This window comes from Vulpes vulpes, chromosome 14 (assembly GCF_048418805.1).
Source record: "Vulpes vulpes isolate BD-2025 chromosome 14, VulVul3, whole genome shotgun sequence".
NCBI lineage: Eukaryota > Metazoa > Chordata > Mammalia > Carnivora > Canidae > Vulpes > Vulpes vulpes.
Window position 1 is genome coordinate 65,522,884 of NC_132793.1, and position 26,631 is coordinate 65,549,514.

The following is a 26,631-nucleotide window of genomic DNA, read 5'->3' on the forward strand; positions in this document are numbered from 1 at the left end:
TCTCAACAAGAACACCCTATGTGTTTCTTTTTAAAGGCAACTATTTGCAGAATATGTGACTCAAAAATAACATAGTGGATGAGAAGGAAATGGCAGCTAAAACCGCACCAACCAACAGAGAAGTTCTTATAACCCCTATAAATGTTTATTTTGCCCCTACTCAATTGACTGAAGAAGCATGAAGGAATCAAAGGCAAGGCTTACCTTCTTTATAGCCCACTCTCATCAACACTACTAATGAGTCATTGCCCCCCCACCCCAGCCCCTTTACCACTTGTAATAAGCCAAGCAATGACCTATTCTTCACTACTGCATCTGAAGATCCCCAGTGGAGCCCAACCAGTATCTGACCATTCATTCACCAAGCCCTGAGGATGGAATATCTGGCCTGTTGGTTCTGTTTTGCTTTTTTTTTTTAAGATTTATCTATTTATTTATTCATGAGAGAGAGAGAGAGAGAGAGAGAGAGAGAGAGGCAGAGACACAAGCAGAGGGAGAAGCAGGCTCCATGCTGAGAGCCCGATGCGGAACTTGATCCCGGGACTCCAGGATCGTGCCCTGGGCCAAAGGCAGGCACCAAACCATTAAGCCACCCAGGGATCCCCTGTTGGTTCTGGTTTGTAGGAAATCTTAAACTGCTTCATTTACTAAATACAACAAATGGGGAGTTTTTATTTTTAAAATATAAATAATCTATCAACAGAAATGAAATACAAAGAAACAGTTAAGAATTTAAAAACTACCTTTTTGTTAAAACCTGAATTACTATTCATGTTGAACATGTAAGGAATTTTAATGACTACTATGTAGATCATGTATTATTCTGTTGTTTTCATATGCCGTATCTTTTTATTTAAAGAGCTAAATCCAAAGTCACTTGGAGCAATAAGAAAATAAAAGAAATCTCTACAAACATGGAAACATGTAAACCCATGCTTGGAAAGGAAACCCCTTTTCTCTTTAGATGGGCTTTAGATGGGCTGATATTTGGAGGTGGGACTTTTGGGAGGTAATTAAGTTTATTTTTTTATTTTTTTTTAAAGTTTTTATTTATTTATTCATGAAAGACAGAGAGAGAGAGGCAGAGACACAGGCAAAGGGGGAAGCAGGCTCCACACAGGGAGCCTGACGTGGGACTCGATCCCAGGTCTCCAGAATCACGCCCTGGGCCGAAGGCAGGTGCCAAACAGCTGAGCCACCCAGGGATTCCCGGTAATTAAGTTTAGATGAGGTCATGAGTGTTCTCATAATAGAATTAATGCTCATAGAAGAAGAGCTCCCTCTGTGTCTTCCCATGGGCACCCACCAAGCAAAGGCCATGTAAAGACATAACCAGAAGACAGCTATCTGCAAACCAGGAAGAGGACTCTCACCACACAACACATTGGCTGATGCCTTGCTCTGGACTTCCCAGCCTCCAGAACTGTGAGAGATAATGCTTGTCATTCAGCCACCCAGTCTATGATATCCTGTTATAGCAGCCCAAGCTGACTAAGACTTCATATTATACAAAGGCAGGAGAACTCTGCAGTTATTAATATATATGGTTATACACACAGAGACACCTACACACACATAGGAAAATAAATGTCCTATCTATTTGAAAGGAAGAGATAAGTCAAGCAATTTATATTTTTTAAAATTGAAAGAATCAACATAATTACATACATACATAAGATGAACACTAGAGAAGAAAATAAAGGATTTGACATAAATCTAATTAGTCATATCAGCAGAGAGATGTACAGGTTGGTTTTAGTAAACACAGGGTGGTTTTTGAGCGGAAAGTAAATAAGTGCACTGAGGTACTGTACTAATCACATTTGTTCCAACATTGACCTTATAATAATTAAAAATTGATGCTTGCAACATAATACAGCTGTGCAATCATATTTAAACCTAATCATTTCATAGAGAAAGGAAAGTTGTACAAAAAGGTCAAAAACACTTTAATTTCATGACAGTAAATTTACTCTTTATTCCCAAAGTGAAAATGTCTAATTTCTAAAAGAGCAAACCAATAATTACTTATTATAAAGCTATTTTAGTCAATACTTAATTTCTCTATATTGATTAGTGTTTAGACATTTAAAATGTACCCTACAGCAAGAATATGTGTACAATACTATTCTCTCTACTGATGTTTGTAAGTATTACCGGTATTGATTTAAGACATGTCTCAAAAATGCCAAACTTAATAGAATCATATAAAACGGGGTTTGACTCTTTTAAAACTGGAATTTAATTTTTAAATGTTTGAATAATAGTGTCCTTAAAGGTCTCTGTATCATGATCGCTATTCCTGCCATTACATATTTTAATGATGAGTGCATGATTAAACTGTGCATTATAAATTCCGCCCCTCTCCCGAAAGTAATAGAGAAGGAAAATATAAAAATGATCAACTCTATCACTCACAACTGGAACAAAATGTTTTCTTTTTATTTTATGTACTTCTGATTGTAAAATAAGGACTGGGATATTATCCCCCCCCCCCCCCCTTAACTTGCATTCTGTGTAAGTTAGAGCTCTTTGCAATAAAACGAAATGATGCTTCATCAGGATGTTACTGGGAGTACCAAGGCAATTTACCAACTTTCTATCATTAAGTCTGAGAACATCACTGTGAGGCAGGTATTAATATAACACTTCTCTCTTGAGGAATTCAGTGCACTTTACATAACTTTACTTTATTAACTCTTCCTTGAGCTGGGCAAAAAGGCTAAGTAAGACACCTATCCAATGTACCTCATAGCCAATGATTGCATAAAAAAAGAAAAGACTATCCGGTCATATGCTTTAAGTTCACTTTTACTTCTAATCTGAAATTATGACCAAAGAGAAGGCCAATAGGTTTTACTCCATATATTTAGCTTCTGTTAATATTAATTTTTAACAGATTTCAATTTTATAAACATGAAGTCAGAATTAAAACACCTAAAGAGTATCATGTCATCGGCGAAGAGGGAGAGTTTGACTTCTTCTTTGCCAATCTGAATGCCTTTAATGTCTTTTTGTTGTCTGATTGCTGAGGCGAGGACTTCCAGAACTATGTTGAACAGCAGTGGTGAGAGTGGACATCCCTGTCTTGTTCCTGATCTTAGGGGAAAGGCTCCCAGTGCTTCCCCATTGAGAATGATATTTGCTGTGGGCTTTTCGTAAATGGCTTTTAAGATGTCGAGGAAAGTTCCCTCTATCCCAACACTCTGAAGGGTTTTGATCAGGAATGGATGCTGTATTTTGTCAAATGCTTTCTCTGCATCTAATGAGAGGATCATATGGTTCTTGGTTTTTCTCTTGCTGATATGATGAATCACATTGATGGTTTTACGAGTGTTGAACCAGCCTTGTGTCCCAGGGATAAATCCTACTTGGTCATGGTGAATAATTTTCTTAATGTGTTGTTGGATCCTATTGGCTAGTATCTTGTTGAGAATTTTTGCATCCATGTTCATCAGGGATATTGGTCTGTAATTCTCCTTTTTGGTGGGGTCTTTGTCTGGTTTCGGAATTAAGGTGATGCTGGCCTCATAGAACAAATTTGGAAGTACTCCATCTCTTTCTATCTTTCCAAACAGCTTTAGTAGAATAGGTATGATTTCTTCTTTAAACGTTTGATAGAATTCCCCTGGGAAGCCATCTGGCCCTGGACTCTTGTGTCTTGGGAGGTTTTTGATGACTGCTTCAATTTCCTCCCTGGTTATTGGCCTGTTCAGGTTTTCTATTTCTTCCTGCTCCAGTTTTGGTAGTTTGTGGCTTTCCAGGAATGCGTCCATTTCTTCTAGATTTCCTAATTTATTGGCGTACAGCTGTTCATAATATGTTTTTAAAATCGTTTGTATTTCCTTGGTGTTGGTAGTGATCTCTCCTTTCTCATTCATGATTTTATTAATTTGAGTCTTCTCTCTCTTCTTTTTAATAAGGTTGGCTAATGGTTTATCTATCTTATTAATTCTTTCAAAGAACCAACTCCTGGTTCTGTTGATCTGTTCCACAGTTCTTTTGGTCTCGATATCATTGAGTTCTGCTCGAATTTTAATTAACTGTCTTCTTCTGCTGGGGGTGGGGTCTATTTGTTGCTTTTTCTCTAGTTCCTTTATGTGTAAGGTGAGCTTTTGAATTTGAGATCTTTCCAGCTTTTGAATGGATGCTTGTATTGCGATGTATTCCCCCCTCAGGACTGCTTTTGCTGCATCCCAAAGATTTTGAACGGTTGTATCTTCGAGAAAATGCTCTGCATCACTTGCCATCAGGGAAATACAAATCAAAACCACAATGAGATACCACCTCACACCAGTGAGAATGGGGAAAATAAACAAGGCAGGAAACAACAAATGTTGGAGAGGATGCGGAGAAAAGGGAACCCTCTTACACTGTTGGTGGGAATGTGAACTGGTGCAGCCACTCTGGAAAACTGTGTGGAGGTTCCTCAAAGAGTTAAAAATAGACCTGCCCTACCACCCAGCAATTGCACTGTTGGGGATTTACCCCAAAGATTCAGATGCAATGAAACGTCGGGACACCTGCACCCCGATGTTTCTATCAGCAATGGCCACAATAGCCAAACTGTGGAAGGAGCCTCGGTGTCCATCGAAAGATGAATGGATAAAGAAGATGTGGTTTATGTATACAATGGAATATTACTCAGCAATTAGAAACGACAAATACCCACCATTTGCTTCAACGTGGATGGAACTGGAGGGTATTATGCTGAGTGAAATGAGTCAATCGGAGAAGGACAAAGAGTGTATGTTCTCATTCATTTGGGGAATATGAATAATAGTGAAAGGGAATATAAAGGAAGGGAAAAGAAATGTTGGGAAATATCAGGAAGGGAGACAGAACATAAGGACTCCTAACTCGGGGAAACGAACTAGGGGTGGTGGAAGGGGAGGAGGGCGGGTGTTGGAGGGGAATGGGTGACGGGCACTGAGGTGGACACTTGACGGGATGAGCACTGGGTGTTTTTCTGTATGTTGGTAAATTGAACACCAATAAAAATTAATTTAAATAAATAAATAAATAAAACACCTAAAGAGTATTGATCCTATTAATTCTTAAGCAGTAATAAGATAGAAAAAAATCAAGGGTAATAAGCAACTTTTCCCTCTATTAAAATATGCTCGAAATGATGAAAGCAGAATATGATCCGGGGGACAGGTATCACAACATCTTTAAGTAAATTTATGCCTTTCTTAACAAGAGTGCAATGATGTACAAATGAAGACAGCTAGAAGAGAGATACAAAGTGAAGGACATAGAAACACTAATAATATCTAATACTGCTTCCCAAGCGTCAGCCACTACTTTAAAGAATCCACATGTATTAACTCATTTCATCCTCACAACAACTCCCTGAGGCAGGTAATATCCCCATTTGATAGATAAGGGAACTCAGGCTCAGAGAGCTGAACCTGCCCTAGATCACAAAGCTACAAAGTAGCAGAGCCGGGCTACAACCCAGAAAATATGATTCCAGAGCTCAGGTTCTTGGCTAATTTTCTAGAAAGGAAGAAAAATGTCCACAGAGGCCTCAATCCATGATATACCTTATCATAGAGTTCCAAGTCCACAAGTTCTTTCCATTCAATTCCAACATTTCCTGCCTCACAGTCAAACTCACAATCAACAGAGAATCATTGTTCAAGTTTGTGCATTGTGCTTTCAAAATATGACAACAGTATTTAGAAGAGGGTCACAAGAAGGTAGTATAGTATTATCAGGAGTACAGTACTTTAACAGGCTGCCATTAGGCAAGTTACTTCCATCCAAGTTCCATAAAATAGAGATAATGGAACATACTTCCTGATGTTGTAGTCACAGAATTAAACCAGTTAATATTAAGTGTTTAACACACAGGTTCACAGGTAGTAAGCACTCAATAAGTGGTTGCTATTATAATAAGTTAAAATTATGTGTGCCATTCTCAAAACTCTGAAATTCAGAATTAACAGTGAAGTTAAGCACATCACAATACTGGTGATAAATTGAATTTAATTGATTCTTTTATCAAATATATGTTCTCTGTATTATGCATGATCTTATTTAATCCTTAGAATAAACCTAGAATTGAAGTGTGGTTAGGTCTACTTTTAGATAGGAGAATCGGCTTAGAGACAACTTGCCCACTATTTTGCCAAAAGTAAAATCACATGATCAATCAATTAACTAGATGCTTCCCACAAAGCAGGATGAAAACCAATAAGCAGGGAGATTATTTGAAAAACTCTTCTCTCTCAAAATATAATGAAACTGAAAAAGTTCCTGGGCTAAAGGTCACCTTGTTTAGCTCTGCTATAATTAGACTAATGCTGCACCCAGAGAATAGTTAGAATAGAGATGATTAAGAGGAAAAATACTGCCCCAAAATACATCCCCCATGACCAGCACATACCAAGTGCTTCGATGCCTTCCATCAGAGCCACCAAGGAAAACAGCAGGGTCCAAGGTTGGGGTAGGAGCTTTCAAAGGGGACAGTGTTAGAGGGAGGCAGGCAAGAACTCTGCACTAAGGGGCTGGGGCCCCGGACAAAGGGGAGTAAGACTGTGATTGTGTACAGCAGACTTGCCTGGAATTAGCCTCACCTGAACCCAAACATGCTACAGAGGTCTTCTTTTGGTCTATTGATAGAAATCTGCAAAAAAAAAAAAAAAAAAAAAAGAGAGAGAGAGAGAGAGAGAGAGAAAGAGAGAAAATACATTACATTAGTCCTTCTTTGAATCCCCTGAACTTTAACCTATCACTATTCCCTAAATTAGAAATGTCTTAGTTACGCAAAACAAAAATACCTCCTGTTGAATTAAAACCCTATTTCCTCTCTCTCCTAACATACATAAAAAGGTTTTGTCATTTCCATAATATTTGCTGTATAAAGAAAGAATATTACTTATCATTCTCATTTAAAGAATATGATGCAGAACTGATTATAATATATATTTTATTTCTACAATGACTGAAAAAAGCTTTATGTGGAAGAATGGAAATTTACCTTTCAATGGCTAATGTACAAGCCAATATCGAAGATGTGGCAGATAAAAGTAATTGTATACAAAAAGAGTCACAAGCACAATGATACAGGGTTCTCTTATACAGGTGTGGAGAAAAGTGAAAAATAATTGAGCCTTATGTCAGAAAGAAATAGAACTGAAAATGTATCCATACTATCTCAAGAACCTCTAAGAGCTTTCATTTCATTATCAATTACCTGGCAGCAACCTAATCGTTTCTTCCATGTTTAGAATATATGGCCTCTCTTGATAATTCAAACTTTTAATAATTGTCATATAAAGTAAACCTTTTCTTATCTAACTCCAATCACTCATATGATCTAACTGAAGCATCCAGCATGATGCTGAGAACATACCAGGTAACTACATAAACCCTGGCTGATGGTATGATTTTGGTCTCTTTCCCTTTTCTCTGACCTTAGTGGAGACAGGAGAAATGCTTAGACAGAAACACTGGCAAATAGTTAGATAGAAGAGGAAGTTGATGAGGGACAAATCCAGAGTAGAGCTGAGGAAAACAATGTGGAATGACTCACAGTGCCCTAGTACAGTAGGATCTATTTTAGAAGACACAGCCAGCCACCAACAAAATATGCATTGCAAAACAAACTTGCTAAAGCATACACTCAGAAAATAAACTGCTTCACTGCTTTCCCACTCAATTCCATGTAAATAATTCCCAAATTATCAACCTCTTTCTAACCCTGACCTCTCCCAGAATTCCAATTCCACTGGGGTAGTAAGATGGAATATTCTTTCTCCATGACTCACTCTGTCCTTCTTCCATGGTTTTACTGCAAGTATGGAAGGCATCATTGGTAGCACCTAGTGAGGAGAACCATTGTGGGTTGCCATAGTGAGCCACTGACATTTTAGTAGGAGTAGTAATCAAAATTAACAAGGAAAAATGTTTACTTGTCTTGCAGATCCTTCAGTCTCTTGAATCTAACAACGTATAGAAGAGACCTGACAACGCTTATGCTAGAAGTTAGAGAATCCTTGGGGAGAGGGTAGAAAGCTCACTGGAAACAGTGAAGTAGGTGATAATGGTTAACAGCATCTGTCTCTAGTAATGGAATGGACTTGTCTGTTATCCCCTGTAATAAAAGATCCAACAAAGGGATTAAATTTGGATCCCCTGGAAGCACCTCAAAGTTAAAATTTCTAAAATTAAACTTCCCCAAGAAACAGTTTCTGCTGACTTCCTTGTTTGTTAAGGGTACACTTGTTCTCTCAGGCTCCAAACATGAGTCATCCTGCCTCATTCCTCACCCACCCCCACTATATCTAATTAAATACCAACTCGGGTCTGTTTTTCTCTTCAGCACTTTTTTTTTTTTTTTTTTTTGCAACTTTCTGCTGCTTTCTTTTTCCCATTGCTTCATCTCTAATTTTGTTTTGACCTCCCACCTGGCTCCCTGACCATAGCCCCTCAACTATTTCAGACATCTGGCAGGTGGCTTCTGCTTTGAGTATGAGCTCTGCCTTGATTGGGTCATTGTTCTTATCAGAAATATTCTGGTTTCTCCCTCGTCTGCTCTACAAATACTCCAAGCTACTTCCAAATGCACCCCAAGCTGCTTCTCATTCTTACTCCTGCCTTTCTGGGCAACAGCCATGCTGGCTAGAATCCTGCTCTCGACCACTTTCCTGCCCTGGAGCCCCACCATTTCTTTTCCCGTTAATACAGTCTCCCCCAGCCCCAGTGCATGCACAGGCGTGCGCGCGCACGCACACACACACACACACACACACACACACACACACACACTTGTTTTGGTGTCAGTTCAGATGTCCTCCACTCTTGTAAGTCTTGCTTCACTGTCCCACAGATCCCCCATCAGAAGTTTTTCCTGCTGTCCTAGAGCTTTTGGTTGCCTTCATTTTACAGCAAAACATATTACTTCGTATCATACTTATTATTTTTACTCATGGACCTTACTTTCCGATCCTCGGCTCTCTGCCCTGCCAAGAAAGAACTGTCTTACCATCTTATATCCCTTAGTACATGACCTGCTGCCCCTCACAGACTGAGTGGTCAGCAGCTAGTTTACGTGAACAAATGCAGGAACAAAATGGCTATCCCAGATATTGTTTTCAAACAGTGCTTTTCAAGCTTTTTTTTTCTTTTCAAGCTTTAAAGTGACACAGAAATACCTGTGATGTTTACTCAGATATTCTGATTCAAAAGATCTGATCTGAGAACCAAGAATGAACATATTAAATGCCTTAAAAACTAAAATTCCATTAATTCCCATGGAAAGAAAAGTGCTGCCTACGCAATTCATAGTCTGAGATATTGAGGTAGATCTCACACTATTATTTAAAAAAAGCTTTTAAAAAACTGCACACCTGAAATTAGCAAAACAATTGATGCTCAATAATAATAAACATAGAAATCATTTGGAGCTATTTTTCTATTTTAAGGATCACTTATTAGGTAAAATAAATCAAGCAGGATAGTATTTTAGTTGATAGTTCCTGCTGAAAATAATTTCCATTCCAAGCAAAAAATTTTTCTCAAATATTTCCCATAAAGCACTATCCATAGGTACACAAAACTAACAACTCTTTCCTTATACAAATGGTTTTGGTTTGCTACAGAAATTTTGTTGTTTTCCAAAAGTTCAAAAAAGTGATTTTAAGATTGTACAATGGTAGAGAGTAGAAAGGGGAAAAAAATATTTTCCCTCTCTCTATAATAGAATGGAACCATTACTTTGTCTATCCATAGTCAGGCCTCATCTTGCTTTTCTGCAGCCATTTCCCATCTGTGTCAAGCTTACTTGCACCTTGGAACCCCACCACAGGGTCTGTGTTCTTTAGCCTACTTTGAGCTCTTAGGGAACTCATGGGTTCTTAAGGAAGACAGTGTTCATCAAGGAAAGTAAGTAAACATAGAGAAAAATGGGATTTTTCCTTAAAAAGTCTATGAATTCAGAGAAAACTATCTTTGCTACAGAATTTAGAGATGGACAATATAAATTATATCTAAGTATAAATTCTAACAATTTACATTTTATTACAGTAATTTTTTACAACTAATATAAAAAAGAAAATTTTACCTTTAAAGCATTAACTTTAGTTCTAAAAATATAGCTAAGAGGTGCCCGGGTGGCTACTGGTTATGGGTCTGCCTGAAGCACAGGTCATGATCTTGCGGTCCTGGGACTGAGCTCCAGGTCAGGCTCCCTGCTCAAAGAGGAGTCTGCTTCTCCCTCCCTCTCTCTGCTTCTCCCCCCACTCATGCTCTCTCTCAAATAAATAAAATCTTTTAAAAATGTGTGTGTATAAATATATATATGTGTGTGTGTCCAAAAGGCTGATTAAATATACTACAATTAATAAATTGGGATCCCTGGGTGGCGCAGCGGTTTGGCGCCTGCCTTTGGCCCAGGGCGCGATCCTGGAGACCCGGGATCGAATCCCACATCAGGCTCCCGGTGCATGGAGCCTGCTTCTCCCTCTGCCTGTGTCTCTGCCTCTCTCTCTCTCTCTCTCTGTGACTGTCATAAATTAAAAAAAAAAAATTAAAAAAAAATAAATTAGAATAGTATATAATCACTAACATGCTGTAAAAATCTTCTCAATAAAATAATATTAAAATATTTATGAACTCAATTATAAAAGACTATATAAAAATATAACATTTTACAAGACACATCCAATCATAGAAAATAAACATAGAAAGACATTCACCAAAATGTCAATCATGGCTCTTTCTGGCTTTGGGGGTTATTTTTTTTATGTTGTTCTTAACCCTTTATCTATTTTACAAATTATAATAAATGTCATATTTTTGTAACTAGCACAAAAAGAAGGAAAAGTCTGGATTGTAGCGATTGCTGGGTCACCTTGAGCAAATTGCTTAAGCTCACTCAACCAGTTACTACTTCATCTAAAAAAGTGGGCCGATAATTGTACCAACTTTACAGAGTTTGGTAATAATTAAAATAAATAATATAATACATGTAAAATATTTAGTACTGGTATATGAAAAAAATTGGAGTTTGAAAAGACCAGCTAAAGGTGTTGCATAGGAATTTCAAGTTTCACCTCTTTTTTTATTCTTAATCATTTTAATCATCAAGCTAGTCTACCCTTGAGTTCAAACTCTCATAAATCAAATAATTGTTTCACTAACGTGTGGGGGTTTGTTGGTCCAAAGAACATAACTATGGCTGTGGCCCAAGTTGATATTTTCCACTAGCTGCATTGCACATTGGTGGTTTCAATAAATGATCATAATAGCCAACAGGGGAAAGAAAAGAATTATCTTTTGAATCCATGCTCTTCGGGAATTCTACGAAGGAAACACATAATTGCTAGAATTTGGCTGGTGTATTGAACCTGGTGCATTAAGAAAAGTCATGGGACTTCTAATGATAGAAAATGGTCCAGACCTCAGGTTTGTATGTCACCAAATAAAAATAAATCCTTTAAGCAAAGTACTCTAATAAAACCATGTTTTACCTCTGGGTACATTTTAGTCATTTTAACTGGAAAAAATATATATTGTTATTCTGTATAATTGTTATACTTTCATTTTTCTTGGATGTATGTATCACTGTTAATCAGTTAATAATCTGACTGAAAACATTCACAAGTTCAGGGATATACTCCTTCCTTCCTTTATTCAGGCACCCAACAAATATTTTTTGGTTAGTCTGTGCCACTCACAACGCAAACACTAAGGACACAAGGAAGGTCTCTTCTGATGGAGCACAGAGAGAAAAGACTATTCAAATAATTCCATGAAAAAATACATAATAATAATGTAACTGATGCTACAAAGGAGAGATAGTACAGTACCAGGTGAAGAGTACAGGATGTGGAATTAAAAGCATCAAGCTATTAAGATGCTGAGAGTTCGCTACCATGTAAAGAGGCTTCTCTCATACCCCTCCCGTCCATCCCTACCTCTCATTCTCACTGTGTGTGCTGCGTCCTGAATGCCCATGATGGACTATCTGCACCAACACTTTAGCTTTGTAAATTTAAAATGTTAAGCTAGGGCTGTCATAGCTATAAAATACCACAGATTGGGTACCTTAAAACAACAGAATTTTTTTTTCACAGTTCCTGAATACTGCAAGTCCAAGATCAAGAGCAGGACTGGTTTCCTCTGAGGCCACTCTCTTTGGCTTGCAGAAGGCAATCTCTTGCTGCCTCTTCACATGTTTTTCTCTCTGTGCCTGCCACATCTCATGTCTCTGCCTCTTTTTATGAGGACACTGGTCAGGATAGATTAGGGCCACCCCCTCAACAGCCTCATTTTAATTTGATTGCCTTTTTAGAAACCTTGTTTTTAGATACCATTATATTCTGAGGTACTAGGAGTTGGGATTTCAAAATATGAATTTTGCAAGTCCATGAATCAGCCCATAACAGAGGATTAGGGGACAGAGGTGCCACATATGGTAGTGCCAGTTACACACTGCACAACTCCAGGATGTTTCATCCACGTCACAATTATAATTTTTTCTAATTTTTTACGGAAATTTTTCTTGCAGAAAGCTTTTTAATTGAACACTTCCTGAAGAAAGAGTTACCCTTTTCTAGCTTTCACAAAGACCTCCTGGGAGAGCCATGTTGCTCCATAGTAAGAAACCCTTCCTGGCCCCTGTTTGCCCCATCCTCCACACCTTCCTTAAAGAGCGATTTATTTTGAATGACTAATATAGTTCCATGAAGGTCATATGCCTACAATCCCATAATAGAGGCAATGTTGGGTAGGATTAAACAGGCAACTTCCAGAATAAAATGACCTAGGCCTCAACTCCAGTCCTACCACTGTGTTACCCTAGGCCTTATTCAACACCTGTGGACTTAAGATTCCTCTCATGCATACGGGGCACCTGGGTGGCTCAGCAGTTGAGTGTCTGCCTTTGACTCAGGGCATGATCCTGGGGTCCTGGGATCAAGTCCTGCATTGGGCTCCTCGCAGGGAGCCTGCCTCTCCCTCTACTTATGTCTCTGCTTCTCTGTGTGTCTCTCATGAATAAACAAATATTTTAATTAATTAATTATCTTTTGTTTAATAAACAAAAGAGTCCTCATGCATAAAATAAAAGTGGTAAATGTACCTACTTTTTAGGGTTAGTGTAAGAATCCAATAAGATTACACCTATTTGGAGTATAGGTATAAATAAACCGTTGTATAAGTAAACATTCAATAAAAGCTGATAATGATTTGAATGTAGTTTCAAGAGGGCTGCAACTACACTCCAGTATATACCAAATATTTGGTAGAACTCCTGACATGGAGAAAATATTCCAGACTTGTTAAATGAATGAGTTTCCTAAAGGAATCAAGACCAGACTGCAGAATTCCTATCTACAATGGACAATCCTCTCATCTCATGAGTGCATATACATCCTCTAAACTGCCTAGTATGGGGTCTTATATCCAGTGGGTCCCAAAATGTCTACTAAGTTGCCATCAGGTTAAATAAACATAAAATATATTAATATGATTTTTACCGTTGCTCTTTTTCTGGGTGAATTTTCTTTATGTGACAAAAAAGCTCCTCGATGTATGAGAAGTGCTACATGATTACAAATGCTTGTTGCTGGAGTCCTGGAGATGGACAGTGGTGATGGTTGCACAACAATGTGACTCTAGTGAATGCCACTAAATGGTACCCTTCAAAACCAGTCAGAATGGTAACTTTTATGTTATGTATATTTTACCACAACTTTTTTTAATGTCCACTAGTGATTGTATGGTGAGAAAAAAGGGAAATTTTGCTACTGAACTACAAAGTTGTTTTGAGAATCAAGTAAGATACCACAGTGCCTGGCACATGGCAGAAGCTTGATAAAAATTAGTTCCCTGTTGCATTAGTTCTAGGTCACAACTGCCCTTGATGGTGGCGACAGTCACTCAGAATGTTCACCCTAGTTCCTATTGCCAAATAAAGTCTCCTCTGAGAGGAAAAAAAAGAATCTCCAACCCTTGTAATGTTTCATGTCCTGATACCGTAGATGGTGACAACAACCCCTCTGGAAGAAATCTTGCAGCTTGGTCTCTGTTATAGTCAATTTTAGTATCATATATTATCAAGTGTCATAGGAAATGCTTGACACTATTAAAAGAAGTCATGACATCTACTGTCCATTTTGGATAGGCATCTGTAATATTTGTTTCAAAGTAACACAGATTTTTTTGGCACCTAGGTGACTCAGTCAGTTAGGCATCTACCTTCAGCTCAGGTCATGATCTCAGGGTCCTGGAATCCAGTCCCACATGAGGCTCCCTGCTCAGCAGGGGGTCTGCTTCTGCCTCTCTCTACCTCTCACTCTGCTCATGTTCTCTCTCTCTCTCTCTCTCTCTCTCTCTCTCATTCGCTCACTCTCAAATAAATAAAATCTTTTAAACAAAAAAGATTTCAAAGTAACATAGATTTTTTTTTCCATTACAGCTCTAGTGAATTTATGTGCCTCTCTATAAAGTAATTCTATAGGAGTTGAGGGATTAGAAAATAGAGTCATTAACTCTTTCTTCAGAGAAAAACCTACAGGAACCTACAAAGAAGGAATAAAAGATATAAATAAGAATTTCATATTTAATATACAGTCAATAGCTTATTTTTAAAAATATATTCCTATTTGCCTAATTATTCTCCTTGAATTTGACTATTTTTTTTAAATCAACATATTCTTGATTGCCTGAGTTTAAATAAATCATGGCCTGATCCTGAGAACTTGGCAAGAACATTAATGATTTTACATCTGGTATCACACACCAGCTGCATGTTGAGGGAATGAAAAGCTTTTCTATTTCTTTACCTTGCTTCATTAGTGAATATGTGGTGATGCATGCATTACCGCGTGTGTGCAGGCTCAGCTCCCCATATGGAGAGGCATCCAACAATGTCACAAAACTCATGCATCATTTGCTATGATGCTGAATTTTCGAAAATAATAAGATGATAATTTTACTGAAATCCTTTTATCTGTGATTGGACATATGTTTTTTGTTGATAGGGCTATATACTTAATGTATATTGATAGAACCTGTTGCAAAAGTCTCTAATGGAGAAATAACTTTAACTGTCACAGCTGAACATATGTACAGTATGGTACCCATCTTCAAATCATCATACAGTAAAAAACAATAATTTCCTTGCCAAATCTATGTCCGACACATTTTCTACTTAGTTCTTGACAACTATACTTCTTACTGAAAAAATATCTGCACTGCAAGCTTTGTGGCTATTTAATTAAATAAATCTTTATGTGTCCTCATTCTCATCACAGTTACTTGCCTTATGTTTGCATATTGTAAGTTTAACAAACACCTCTTCTTATTAGTTATCTATTGCTGGGCAACAGCCCAAAATTTAATGACTTAAAATAACAATAATAGTTTATTGTCTTGAGCTTTCTTTGGGTCAGGAAGTTAAGAGTGGCTTAGCTAAGCAGTTATGGCTCAGAATTTCTTGTGAGGTTACACTTTAGGTGCCACAGCTGCATTTGTCTTAAGTTTTGACTGGCTGAAGAAGCCACTTCCAAGATAGCTTGCTTTGGTGATTGGCAAGTTGTCACTGACTCTTGTGGCAAGAGGTTACCATTCCTTTTAATCTGGAATTCTCTAGAAAGCTCCTTAAATGTCTGTATGGCAAGACAAATTCAGCTGTCACCAGAGAAGGTGATCTAAGAGAACAAGGTAGAAGAGGCACTGCCCTTCACAATCTAGTCTTGAGAGTCATACGCCAGCACTTCCACCATAGTCTATTGGTCATACTACCACACCTGGCACAATATAAAAGGGGAGTACATAAGGGCATGAATATCAAAGGTAAAAAATCTTTGAGGGCCTTCATTAAGGCTGGCTACCACATTCCTAAATAATTTTTCTTCAAATTTGTAAGTTTTCATGTGTACACACACTCCTATTTGGTTGAAACCTGATTTTGCACATGTTCACTATTCTGTCTTGGCAGAACACTAAAATATCTGCACAAAAGTAAAAATAGAGGTTCTCAACGATAGTAATTTAATCAATCTAAAAATTACAAGTCCATCCATAGTTAAATAAAGGAAAACATTTTTCTGATCTAACAGCAAAGCTATTTGTAATCCATTGAAAATATTTACATAATAATAAAACAAAAATCACCTTAAGTCATTGGTTAAAATTATATAGATCAGGAAACTAATTATTTGAAGGAACTTTGCTGCTCTATCTTATTCAATATTCTGAGGTAATATCAATCATTAATCTCAAACTAAATTATTTTCTTAGTAAAATAAAACTTTTGCATATGTCTGATCTTCTGAAAGCTTTTGATTAATGATATCTTAAAGGAAGAGAATTATTTTTAGGGTTTTTTTAAGATTTTATTTATTCATGAGAGACACAGAGATAGAGACATAGGCAGGGGAAAAAGCAGGCTCCATGTAGGGAGCTCAATGCGGGACTCAATCCCAGGTCCCGGGATCATGCCCTGAGCCAAAGGCAGATGTTCAATCACTGAGTCACCCAGGTGTACCTTATGGGTTTTTAAAACAATGAAAAGGAAATATTCATGCAGAACATACTTGGTACCCACCTTAATGATTCAACAAATATGTCTGAGCACCTTTTGCTTTGAGATACTCTGGGGATATATAGAAATCTAAGCCAAGCCATTGCTTTCAAGGAGTTACACCTTGTTAGGCTGACAAGACAGGTTAACACATACTTTAATGCTAAACATTGTGCAGAAAGTTTCGTAAGAGAAGGAGAAAGTGCACTATGAGTTAGAAGAGGGAGAAATCAATTCTAATTGACAAACCCAGCAAAGCATATGGAATATTGGCATTTGAGGCAACTGTTGAAGGATGAAAAGGTTTTAACAGTAGGAGATAGTTGAGTGGCTACTACAATGAAAGGACCAGCAAAATCAAAGTGTAAATGGAGGAGATCATGAAGTCACTAATACACACCACACCCTCCTCATTGTAGGCACATTCTCCAAATATTCCCCTATTCCATATTCCCACATTCTCCATATTTCAAGGGAGTCAAAGTAGATTCTGATGCTCCAATGACTATGTCTACTCCTCTTCCATCCTTTATCCAGTGCAACATTGACATGACCTTCTACTGGTTCTTGGTTCATATTTTCTGTGTCTGGTTTTCCTGACATTCCATCAGTACTATAATTTATACACTGTAAGTAATTTTTTTGCTGTAATTAACTAGTGAGGTTTTCTGTATAAGTTTTAAAATTTTATATTCTGAAAATAAAAAAAGCTATGGTGTCAGACTGTATTTTCCAACATGACCACAAAAACAGCCTGAGCTGTGGTCTCAGCTCTAGCTACCATCTGACTGCCACCAAAAGACGGATCCCTAGTGAGAGCTGGTTAGTTGAGCCTAGTCCACCTCAGAACCACTAGAGGTAATAATGAATGGACTGTTGTTGTTTTAAGCCATTATGCCTTTGAGTGGTCTGTTTCAGAACAGTAAATACTGAGGAGAGATTCTGATACCCAGAAGTGGGGCATGACAATAACAAAATCCTAGGACATGTAGCATTATCTATAGGGCCAGGCTGTGAGTAGAAAGTAGGATGACATTAAGTAGACTTAGTGGAAACCAAAAGAGCTTCCATGAAAGCATTATGGAAGCCTAGAGGGCTTCAAGGGGGCTGTCATAGAAGGCTCAAGCAAAGTACGGGAAATATCATTGGAAGCAGTTAGGAAAAGTCACCCTTATTTTGTAGAGGGGCAAAGTATGGCAGTACTGTTGCCTGTGGTCATGTGGAAAATAGGAAATGTACCTAATGAACTCCAAGATCTAGCTAATGGAGCTTTCCAAGCAGACTACTGAAATTGCCACCTGTCTGCGTCTCACTGCCCATGATAAAATGAAAAAACTGGAGATAAGCTAATGAATGAACTGTTAACAGAGGAGCCAAGATTTGCTGGGCTTCAAAATAAAACTATTTCATATTTTCAGCCTCCCTAGACAGCAAATGATTCTAAAATAAAAACTACTTTCTGGGAAGAGATCAAATCTAGTATACTATCAGGAAAACAGGGTCCAAAAATGAAACTAAGGACATGATAGTAAATTCTTTCTTAAGATTTTAGAAAGATCTTAGATGATACCTCGCAGAACCTTCCAATCAGACCAAATACTTTTCAAGAATTGTGGGAGTGTTCTCTGTACATCTTCTCTGCAAATACTGGGCCTTTAAGAATCTTAAAGGATATTGTCCCATAGCAGTGTCATACTGAGCCCAAGGTAGAGAGGGCTTAGCTTGAAGAAATAGTATTATAAAGTGATACATTTAAATGCACAAAACAAATAATGTTTTTAAGAGAATTATTCTGGTGGAACCATTGCGAAGCTGGCCTAGAAAGGACAAACACTAAATATTAAATAAAAAGGACTTTGAACCTGTACTTTTTGCAGGCAAGAAGCAGGCTGAGAAAGCTATTCCATTACAAACTCAGGATTTCTTATTAGGAAAAATAAAAGGATGACTTTGAGGGCAGAACCAAAGGCCCAAAAGGTAGGACCAATAGTCATGACAAATACCTACCAGGCAAGTGGACTGAGCCCTAATCCAAGCTCTTGGAAACATGCTAGAAATCAGTGACTGCTTTACATCTCTTGTTTTACCCTTGAGAAACTATCTCACAGTTGTATGTTGGGGTGTGGGAAGAAGATAGGTCTCTTTAGTTCATAGGAGTTCAAACTGAGAGAAATGGGAATACAAGAAGGTATATCCCAACAACCACATTTTAAAAGCCTTATCTGCCCATGGGCCTGATTTTGATGACAAGATCCTGGACTTTGAGCAAATGCCATAATGGAATGAGACGCAATGGAAGGGGAAGGGATAAGTGTATTGTGCATATGGGAGAGAGATAAATTGTTATGGCAAAAGGGTAGACTGTGACTCATAGTACTTTCTAACATGACCACAAAACCTCCCATACCAGATGCTCTTCTTACACTGTGACCCTGAGAGATCATTCCTCCCAATCCTCCTTGAATCTGCACAGGCCTATGGCTGTGGCAGAAATGATGTGACTTCAAAAGATAAGCTATAAGAGGTAACACAGTTTGTATCAGAGCCCCTTAGGATGTTTCCTCTTGGAATCAGTCACCATGGCCTGAGGAAGAAGGAAGACTTCACTGAGAACCACTTGAAGGTGTTCTAGCCAACAGCCCCAACTGAGGTCACAGCCAAGAGGCAGTATCAGCTTACAGACAAGGGAGCAAGTGATCCTGTGAATAATCCAGCCCCAGCCACTAAGAGACTATACCAATGAATATTGATCCCAAGTACAAACTACCTAGCCAAATCCAATTAACCCCAGAATCATAAGAAAAAAATATAAAATAAATCCTGTTGTTTTAGACCACTAAGTTTTAAAACAATTCATTATGTAGTAATAAATCATTAGAACAGTACCTATTAAAGAAATTATTTACTTTAATTCTTATCAATGCCAAAAGGATTAACAATATTAGAAACTAGGTTTTGTTTCTACAAGTATTTTTTAAAGTAATGTCTTTCTCTTATACAAAGGTTTTCTTTTAAGGTGATGTCTTTCTTTTATATAAAAGTATAAGAAATCTCTTGTAGTCAATGTATGTTGCTCTTTGACTGCACACCCTATCCTCCAGTTCAGGTTGATCCATGAGTGGTTCCCATTATTCAGAGAGTGCCATGTGGCTCATAATATTAAGATAGTCTATGTATAGAATGAATGAGGTAGGTATAAGCCAAATTGCTGTAACAAAGAATCTCCAAAATATAACTAAGGAAGCAAAGAAGATTATTCACTCTCATTTAACAGTCCAGAAGTGAGCATTTCAAGGCCAGTAAAGGGGTCCTGCTTAAGTTTATCCAGGGATGCAGTCTTTTCATGCTGTACCACTTCCAGAAACCTCCTAACATTATTTATCTTCATCTGCAAAGTCAACACCACTCTCTAGCACCATATTTACATTGTCATTTGCAGGAAGGGGGAGACAGAGCAGACGGTGACAAAAAACTTCTTTATTAAAGAAGATTCCAGAATCTCCACCCTCATTATTTCTGCTGTCCTCCCATTGACCAGAACATAGAGCTATCCCTAGCTTCAGGGAAGGCTGGGAAATGCAAACCATGCCTGAGCAGATATATACTTAGTTTCAGTACAAAGATTCTTAAAAAGCCCTGTGACCCCTGTTTCTTGGTATTCACACCTTCACATAATCTCTCGACTGTGGATGGGACCTGTGACTTGCTTCTAACCAGTAGAATGTGGTAAAGGTAATGGGATGCACATGATTACATTACTTAAGACTGTAGGGTCCCACTTTGATAGGAAATTCTTTCCCTTACTGCCTTCCAAGATACAAGCTGCCATGTTGTGGGTCACATATAGAGAGGGCCACACAACAAGAGAGTGAGGGCAGTACCCGTCGAACATCCAGCATAGAAGTAAACGCTACCACAGACCACAAAATCCAATAGGTCAGAAGACAGAGAGTGGTTGCACCCTTCATCAAGAGAGCAACAACAGTAGTACCAGAGGGCAAACTTAAGGCATTCCATGAGAGGAACAATCACAGGGTACCAACTACTCAGTCAGCCTGGTTAGCCCAAGTCATAGAGGCCAAATTACAATTAGCAGGTGAGCATGCAATCGCTAAAAAAAAAAAAAAAAAAAAAAATTATAGTATGAATCAAGTGCTAAACAATGCCACAGTAACTTAACATGATATGACCATTGCACAGTAGGAACAGACAAATCCACAAATCTGACTCCTCAGAACAATGACTGGATGAACGATGTTAACATTTTTTCCAGGGGCTTCTGTTTGTGGAATAAGCTGACCAGACCCTTTTGATTGACACATTCTTTTCTGTATATTCTTGCAATCTAAATGTGCCAAGTAAGGCCACAATGCAGTTATACAGATTGTATGGATTATACAGCATAGAATGACTACATATAACCTGACAACATTGACTTTCATGTGGATTTCATGTATTTTTTTATATTTATTATGAAATTTATCTGACCAAATGGAAGTCATGTGTTTTTTTTTTAAAGATTTTATTTATTTATTCATGATAGTCACACAGAAAGAGACAGAAAGGCAGAGACACAGGCAGAGGGAGAAGCAGGCTCCATGCAGGGAGCCCGATGTGGGATTCGATCCCGGGTCTCCAGGATCGTGCCCTGGGCCAAAGGCAGGCGCCAAACCGCTGCGCCGCCACCCAGGGATCCCGGAAGTCATGTGTTTTTAAGGAAAGGATACCTTTCGCATTAATTAACATAGAACTCCATAGGCAGTTTGACCAGTTGATTGAGGAGAATATTTTCTAAAATGCATTTAAAATTTACTAAATAGACATACTCTATTTGGCAATAAAAGGTATACTTATAACATTAAGAGAAGGAAGTAAAGAAATGCTTTCTGGGAGGTGCCTCACTTGGAAATTATCTTGCTTTCTAACTCTCAATCATATACTTTTTCACCAACCCTCAGCCTCAACCTAGGATCCCACTCTGGTCCAGTCTCAAATCCCCTCCTGAAGATTTGCCACCTATCCTCAAATATAAGAAGTCTCATACCATTGTCCTTTCCTATGCCTTATGAACTTTGATGCTACCAGTTTCAGCCTGATTTTAATGCTCATTTTTCTCTGCTCCAGTTTCTGCCTTCCCTGAAAAGAAGAGTGGTGGACTTTGATCCCAGGAGCATAAGGAAGAAAGTGGGTGCCACTATTCCATATCAATCTTTCTACAAAAAATAGCTGCAATACATTTCCTCCTGAATTATCTAAAGGCAAACACAGCACCTCCAATGCCAAGTGTACTAGTTCCCTAGGATTTCCATGACAAATTACCATAAACTTGGATGGCTTAAAACAACAGAAATTTATTGTCTCACATTTCTGGGGACTAAAAGAAATTAAGGTGTCAGCACGACCATGCTCCCTCTGAAAGTTCTAGGGAAGGATCCTCCCTTGCCTCTTCCCCAAATCACTCCGATGCCGGGACTCCAGGACCACGCCCTGGGCCAAAGGCAGCCACTATACCGCTGAGCCACCCAGGGATCCCGATCACTCCAATTTCTGCCTCCATAATCACATAACATTCTTCTGTATCTGTACTTTGGTCACTTGATTAGGGCCGACTGTGAGTAGACTGCCCCATAGGTGTTTATTCAGAGGATCAATAGTGCTATAGATCAGAGAGTGAACAGTGGCCAGCAAATAGTAAGTACTCAATAAATAATAGCTGAAGCAATGATAGAAGGTTCGTCTGAGATCTCATCCAAATCTGAGATTCTGTAATTTTACAAGGTGTCTATTTATAAAACAGTGATTTAGTAGTCCTAACATTTTAGGACCTAGTATTTTTATTAATAACATTATTACTACCAACAAATTGAAAAACTAGGTTTTATACTAAGTGCCTTATTGTTGTCTCAAATAAATACCTCTATGAGGTAACTACTGTCATTCCCAATTTACAAGTGAGGAAACAAAGACTCAACCGGTTTACTTGATATATGCGAGGTCACATAGCTAATAAAATACAAAACCAAGACTCCATTCAAATTTATCTGGCTCTACAGTTATATTTACCACTCATTACATTATTTCAAAGAACAAAATGGCTGATGACCCTTCAGAGACATAATACCATATGGATAATAATTTTCAAGTAAGGCAGAAACACAGGTGTCCTCAGAGATAGATATTTACATTTTTCACAGAAATCAAAGAGGTAGGGATCCCTGGGTGCCTCAACGTTTTGGCGCCCGCCTTCAGCCCAGGGCACGACCCCGGGGTCCCAGGATCGAGTCCCATATCAGGCTCCCTGAATGGAGCCTGCTCCTCCCTCTGCCTGTGTCTCTGCCTCTGTGTGTGTGTGTCTCTCATGAATAAATGAATAAAATCCTTTAAAAAAAATCAAAGAGGTACTATTGCTTTTCCTTGATGAGGTCTCATAAAAGAAAGACACCATATGACTAGATCAGAAGGGTATCTGACCTTTGCCAAACTCCATCCTTGGGAATAAAACTCAAGAAAGAACCCCACTGAGGCTTCCAGCTACCACTTTAAAGAGAGTTTGGAATGTTCTCATTCATTTGGGGAATATAAATAATAGTGAAAGGGAATATAAAGGAAGGGAGAAGAAATGTTGGGAAATATCAGGAAGGGAGACAGAACATAAAGACTCCTAACTCAGGGAAACGAACTAGGGGTGGTGGAAGGGGGGAGGAGGGCGGGTGTTGGAGGGGAATGGGTGACGGGCACTGAGGTGGACACTTGATGGGATGAGCACTGGGTGTTTTTCTGTATGTTGGTAAATTGAACACCAATAAAAATTAATTAAAAAAATAAAAAATAAAAATAAATAAAAATAAAAATAAAAATAAAAAAAAGAGATACCTGCAAGAATTTGTAAACTTTGGAAGTTACTCTAGTGCACTTACCTCATTAAACTCTTTTTTTTTTCCAAAATGATTACTTGAAAACTCATAAAAATATCAGAAAGGGAGACAGAACATGAGAGACTCCTAACTCTGGGAAATGAACTAGGGGTGGTAGAAAGGGAGGTGGGCAGGGGGTGGGGGTGACTGGGAGACGGGCACTGAGGAGGACACTTGATGGGATGAGCACTGGGTGTTATTCTTTATGTTGGCAAATTGAACACCAATAAAAAATACATTTATTTAAAAAAGAGAGAGAGAGAAAAGGACCTGGGTGCTATGTTCAAGCATAACAAAGGAAAGAAAACTACTATTTTTTTTTAAACCAACCACACCACATAGAAAAAAGACCTTTCATAACACAGTTGGCAGTGCAAAGGTCTAAAAGACAGAAACCTAAGTTAAGTGGCCAAGCTTTGTAGCAAAATAGAATTTGGATGACCTGGAGCTGGTTGGAGCCTGGCTCAACAAACAGTAAAACATTTTCCAGTCTCCCGTGGGATACAGAGATGCCTGACCAAAGGACCGTTATCAAAATGTCATTCCCAGGCCAAAACATCATCACCTGAAAATTCATTTAATATGCAAACAATGCAGCCCCATTCCTGACCTACTGAATCAAAAACTCCGGGGATGAGTCCCAGCCATCTGTATTTTAACAAGCCTCCAGATGATTCTAATATACACTAAGTTTGCAAACCATTGCACTGGGGAGGAAGATTTGGCTCATTATAGAATTTCACCTCCGGAGATTCTGTTCTCCTGATGCAAGGTAAAAACAAAAACAAGTTGATTAGAAAGGAGCTGTGCAGTGAAAGCCAAAGAAAATGATTCACTTCTTCAATATTCACCAACAGAATTATCACCAAAGTAGCAAAGCAAATAATCCATTGAATGATCATGAGTCATCACTCTCCATAGTATCTATCCTCTATGTATATTGCTGCATGATCCACATTTGTTTGCTGACAGTTTTACTTGTTAACCAAAACTAAGAATACTTACTATAAATGATATAAAAATAGGATTTAAAATTAGTGAAACTTACCATATCAGTTAGCAATGAATTTGGCTGAAAACAACATATGCCTAAGATAAACACATATTATTCATTCCAGTCAGGCACTTAAAAAAAAAAAGAAAATTAAAAAAAAAAACAGACCGTGGTTATCAGTGAATTATCAGTCACTGATGTCCTAAAATGAAAGGTTTATTACTCATATACACTCATGAACTTGTTTAAAATGTGACAAATCCTACTGCTCAATATACTGAGAAACATTTGTATGTTCTAATGAGTTGAAAGAATGAAGAAAAAACAGTATACAAGACCATACTCAAACCCATATGAAACCATGATGTTTTGCTTCCCAGATTTCAATGTGAATTTTTTAATTTATATTTCTCATAACAACCAATGTCCTTATCATTAAAACATATAGAACCCATTTTCAAACTTCTTCAGAGATTGAGTACAATAAAAAAGGAAGAAATATTTTAAAACAAACCTTTTTATTGAAGAAAAAGAAATATAAGGCCTCTTACCGTTAGAAGATAAATCCCGTGAGGTTGTATAAAGGTAACTAAGCCATAGATAAGAGCAGGCTCCCAGCTGCAAAACATAACACAAATGTCAATGATGCTGGATTGATGCCAAAACTCCTCAGTGAGAGAAACTGAGGAGTCACATAGGTTTACACAGTGAGGGAAGGGGAAGCAGTCCTGGAATTTTATCTGCCATAACTATAATGGGTGATAGCAAATATTCCTCATCTTCAAGTGCTTAAAATTTTTCTTTATTAAAACAACGATAACCCAGAGAAGATACTGATGTTGACAGGAAGGTGCGGGATGACACTAGAGCAGCAAATTGTTTCAATCTAGTTCATACAGTTCTCTTTCCAACCTTGCTGTATTCAGAGACACCTAATTACATCACCATATGTTTTGAAAAGAAAAATTTTTTCACTGCATCTAAAACAAACATATGGTGAAATATTTTTTCAACGTTATCTTTTAAATAAAGTGAAGAAATGACATAGTATATAATACTTATAATATGTAAGAAGTTTGAAGACCTTTGAGATCCAACATCAGAATAGATGGATTAATAATTTTCTTGACATATTTTTGCATGTTTGATTAATTAATTGGTGTCTTGAGACTATGTCATTTTATATCAAGATTTGAATGTACATGGGTTAATTTGGTAATGGATATCATTTTAATTGGATTCAAAATTGGGGTATATGTCTCTGAGGATCCTAACTGGTCAGGGTAGTCAAAACTATTAATTAATGCACTTCAGAATATTAACTTATTTTCTGAATGCTTTATGGTCCTCCTGAGTTCATCAAGTTTTCCTCTCAGCGCGAACTCATGCCCATACATTTGGGTGTTATAGATTTGTCAAATTTGAAATTACAAAAGAAAAGGAAAATTTTTTTATCATAGGCCTTCTGTTACTGATTTTTAAATTAGTTTACTAAAAATGCACTTGCAGTATCTAGAAATATTCCACTGTGTGTTTCTTGGATGCCTATATCTACTTTCTATCAAATAGCAATGTATCAACCAGTGTTATCAAATTAAGCCACTTAAACAATGATTTTTGTCACTCTGTTTTAGAAATACATGTGTCAAAATAACATGCCTAGTAATTTGGAGGTCAGAAAACATGAGATTAGTTGTGGCTCTTCCAATCACTATTTCTTCAACCTGATCAAGTTACTTTGTCTTTTTGTATCTGGTGCCCTTTTTTGTAAAATGCTGCTTCACTCTCACACTGCTGTAGTTCATTACAGTCTGGGTCTATGAAGACTATAGAGAGAAGAGATGGGGCCTACTTGCTAACTCTCATACTCACTGAGATACCTATCAAACACTTACAGACACCAAATACAACTGCACATCCTGCAGTTGACAGATGTGAGGTTGGGAAAAATTTAGTATTAAAAATCCAACCAGGGATCCCTGGGTAGCTCAGCAGTTTAGCACCTGCCTTCAGCCCAGGGCGTGATTCTGGAATCCCAGGATCTAGTTCCACATCAGGATCCCTGCATGGAGCTTCTCCCTCTGCCTGTGTCTCTGTTTCTCTTACTCTTTGTATCTCTCATGAATAAATAAATAAAAATCTTTAAAAAAAATCCAACCAAAATAGCAATTTTTTAGATGAAG